Here is a 4,713-nt window from a genome sequence, read left to right on the forward strand (position 1 = left end):
ATTTTTCGGGGCATTATCAGATGCGTGGATTTTGTAAGAATATTTTTTCGAATATTATAAGAATTTGCGGAGATACACCATAATTTTTAAATAATGTTTGGCATCTCTGACTTCCTTGTCATCATAGGCTTTGGCATCCGGTCTCTGTAAACTACGTCGGAAGTATTTTATCGACTTTGACCAGCTGGAACTTTGATTTTTGTTAGATGAAACCCCGTGTCCATTTCCCTCGCCTTCTTTAATTGATAGAAATCCTGATCCTCAAGAGTCATGTGTAGGTCAGTAACGCCAAGGCATCAACACCTAGTTCAGCTGGATCACAATTTGATTTGATGTCTACTTCCGGCAAGACTTTTTCCCCATGAACACACTGTTCCCCTAAGGCTTAATTAAGCTATCCACATGACCACTCCGTATAACTATTATAGTAAGTGTTACAAAGATGTTGCTTCTGATTACGTTGGTAAACATTTTTGATTTCAATATTGCTCAACACTATGATGTAGACAAGGACATTTCCTTCAAAGCTCCTGCAACACAATTCGGTCATGCATAAACACAGATAATACCTAGTGTCTGCTTTCGAAGGTAAAGTCAAAATAAACAATGTCTTATGCCCAGCAACCACTTCTACTAAAACAAAGTCTCTTTTTAACAGAGTGTCAGTGCATTTGTGGCAAACATGCTCTAACCCAAATACTCCTCCACCCATTGGTCAAAGAAAAAGCTTTGTATATTCTTGGAACACACTTCTCTTTTTTGAATTAGTACATCATTCAATGTCCTTTTTTCCCATGTCCAGTTGAACTTATCATTGTGATGTAAACGATTCACAGTGGCTGATGGTATTTGCTTTGTTTTTGTGATGGCTCATGTGTGTATGTCTGGTTGCATGTCTGTTTCGTCAGACAGCAGGATGTGTGGTTAACGCATAGTTTGTTGCCTTGGCCACAATAAGACAATCGAAACGCCCAACCAACCAAATGAATTGCATTTAACCGTACCAAAGAGAAACAAATACATAGAGCCCGAAAAAGGTTATTTGGTCAATGGGCTAGGGGCTGGTGGTGCTTCTTGCACTCAAGCACTATAAACAGACTTGTTACATAAACCGTTGACATCTGGAAGAGTACTTTCTTTGATGGATGAACGTAGATGCAAAATAAGTGTTAAGAGGAACGATTTCCAACCGAGGTGTGGACTTTTTAAGAATATTTTTCGAGACATTATCAGAGGCGTGGAATCTTTAAGAATATTTTTCGAGGCATTATCAGAGGCGTGGATTTTTAAGAATACATTTCGAGGCATAATCAGAGGCGTGGAATTTTTGAGAATATTTTTCCAAGCATTATAAGAGGCGTGGAATTTTTGAGAATATTTTTCCAGGCATTATCAGAGGCGTGGAATTTTTATGAATATTTTTCGAGGCATTATCAAGGCGTGGAATTTTTAGGAATATTTTTCGAGGTATTATCAGAGGCGTGGAATTTTTAAATATTATTTGTCAAGGCATTATCAGAGGCGTGGAATTTTTGAGAATATTTTTCGAGCCATTATCAGAGGCCTGGAATTTTTGAGAATATTTTTTGAGGCATTATCAGAGGCGTGGAATTTTTAAGAATATTTTTCGAGGCATTATCAGAGGCGTGGAATTTTCAAATTTTATTTGTCAAGGCATTATCAGAGGCGTGGAATTTTTGAGAATATTTTTCAAGCCATTATCAGAGGCCTGGAATTTTTGAGAATATTTTTCGACCCATAATCAGGCGCGTGGCATTTTTAAGAATATTTTTCGAGGCATTATCAGAGGCGTGGAATTTTTAGGAATATTTTTCGACCCATAATCAGGCGCGTGGAATTTTTAAGAATATTTTTCGAGGTATTATCAGAGGCGTGGAATTTTTAAATATTATTTGTCAAGGCATTATCAGAGGCATGGAATTTTTGAGAATATTTTTCGAGCCATTATCAGAGGCCTGGAATTTTTGAGAATATTTTTTGAGGCATTATCAGAGGCGTGAAATTTTTAAGAATATTTTTCGAGGCATTATCAGAGGCGTGGAATTTTTAAATATTATTTGTCAAGGCATTATCAGAGGCGTGGAATTTTTGAGAATATTTCTCAAGCCATTATCAGAGGCCTGGAATTTTTGAGAATATTTTTCGAGGCATTATCAGAGGCGTGGAATTTTTAAGAATATTTTTCGAGGCATTATCAGAGGCGTGGATTTTTTAAGACTATCAGAAGCGAGGATTTTTTAAGACTATTTTTCGAGTCACTATCAGAAGCGAGGATTTTTTTAAGACTATTTTTCGAGGCGTTGTCATGGATATGGATTTTTTAAGAATATTTTTCGAGGCATTATCAGAGGGTGAATTGTATAAGAATATTTTTCGAGGCATTATCAAAGGCGTGGAATTGTTAAGAATATTTTTCGAGGCATTATCAGAGTCGTAGTATTTTTAAGAATAATTTTCGAGGCATTATCAGAGTCGTGGTATTTTTAAGAACACTTTTCGAGGCGTGGAATTTTTAAAAATATTTTTCGAAGCATTATCAGAGGCGTGCAATGTTTAAGAAAAATTTTCGGGACATTATCAGAAGCTTGGAATTTTAAGAATTTTTTTGGGGGTATTATCAGAGGCGTGCAATTTTTAAGAATATTTTTCGAGGCATTATCAGAGGCGTGGAATTTTTAAGAATATTTTTCGAGGCATTATCGGAGGCGTGACATTTTTAAGAATATTTTTCCAGGCATTATCAGAGGTGTGGAATTTTTAAGAACATTTTTCGAGGCATTATCAGAGGCGTGACATTTTTAAGAATATTTTTCGAGGCATTATCAGAGGCGTGGAATTATTAAGCATATTTTTCGAGGCATTATCGGAGGCGTGACATTTTTAAAAATATTCTTCGAGGCATTATCAGAGGCGTGGAATTTTTAAGAATATTTTTCGAGGCATTATCAGAGGCGTGGAATTTTTAAGAATATTTTTCGAGGCATTATCAGAGGCGTGGAATTTTTAAGAATATTTTTCGAGGCATTATCAGAGGCGTGGAATTTTTAAGAATATTTTTCGAGGCATTATCAGAGGCGTGGAATTTTTAAGAATATTTTTCGAGGCATTATCAGAGGCGTGGAATTTTTAAGAATATTTTTCGAGGCATTATCAGAGGCGTGGAATTTTTAAGAATATTTTTCGAGGCATTATCAGAGGCGTGGAATTTTTAAGAATATTTTTCGAGGCATTATCAGAGGCGTGGAATTTTTAAGAATATTTTTCGAGGCATTATCAGAGGCGTGGAATTTTTAAGAATATTTTTCGAGGCATTATCAGAGGCGTGGAATTTTTAAGAATATTTTTCGAGGCATTATCAGAGGCGTGGAATTTTTAAGAATATTTTTCGAGGCATTATCAGAGGCGTGGAATTTTTAAGAATATTTTTCGAGGCATTATCAGAGGCGTGGAATTTTTAAGAATATTTTTCGAGGCATTATCAGAGGCGTGGAATTTTTAAGAATATTTTTCGAGGCATTATCAGAGGCGTGGAATTTTTAAGAATATTTTTCGAGGCATTATCAGAGGCGTGGAATTTTTAAGAATATTTTTCGAGGCATTATCAGAGGCGTGGAATTTTTAAGAATATTTTTCGAGGCATTATCAGAGGCGTGGAATTTTTAAGAATATTTTTCGAGGCATTATCAGAGGCGTGGAATTTTTAAGAATATTTTTCGAGGCATTATCAGAGGCGTGGAATTTTTAAGAATATTTTTCGAGGCATTATCAGAGGCGTGGAATTTTTAAGAATATTTTTCGAGGCATTATGAGAGGCGTGCAATTTTTAAGAATATTTTTCGAGGCATTATCAGAGGCGTGGAATTTTTAAGAATATTTTTCGAGGCATTATGAGAGGCGTGGAATTTTTAAGAATATTTTTCGAGGCATTATCAGAGGCGTGGAATTTTTAAGAATATTTTTCGAGGCATTATCAGAGGCCTGGATTTTTAAAGAATGTTTTTCGAGGCATTATCAGAGGCGTGGATTTTTTAAGAATATTTTTCGAGGCATTATCAGAGGCGTGGCATTTTTAATAATATTTTTCGAGGCATTATCCGAGGCGTGGAATTTTTATGAATATTTTTCGACGCATTATCAGAGGCGTGGATTTTTTAAGAATATCTTTCGAGGCATTATCAGAGGCGCGGATTTTTTAAGAATATTTTTCGAGGCATTATCAGAGGCGTAGATTTTTTAAGAATATTTTTCGAGGCATTATCAGAGGAGTGGAATTTTTATGAATATTTTTCGAGGCATTATCAGAGGCGTGGAATTTTAAAGAATATTTTTCGAGGCATTTTCAGAGGCGTGGAATTTTTAAGAATATTTTTCGAGGCATTTTCAGAGGCGTGGAATTTTTAAGAATATTTTTCGAGGCATTTTCAGAGGCGTGGAATTTTTAAGAATATTTTTCGAGGCATTATCAGAGGGGTGAAATTTGTATGAATATTTTTCGAAGCATTATCAGAGGCGTGAAATTTTTAAGAATGTTTTTCGAGGCATTATCAGAGGCCTGGAATTTTTAAGATTATTTTTCGAAGCATTATCAGAGGCGTGGAATTGTTAAGAATATTTTTCGAAGCATTATCAGAGGCGTGGAATTGTTAAGAATATTTTTTTTTGAGCTGATAATGAATATTTTTCGAGGCATTA

Source organism: Musca autumnalis, unplaced genomic scaffold, assembly GCF_047663935.1.
Source record: "Musca autumnalis isolate F117 unplaced genomic scaffold, ASM4766393v1 scaffold_2, whole genome shotgun sequence".
In the NCBI taxonomy this organism is placed as follows: Eukaryota; Metazoa; Arthropoda; class Insecta; order Diptera; family Muscidae; genus Musca; species Musca autumnalis.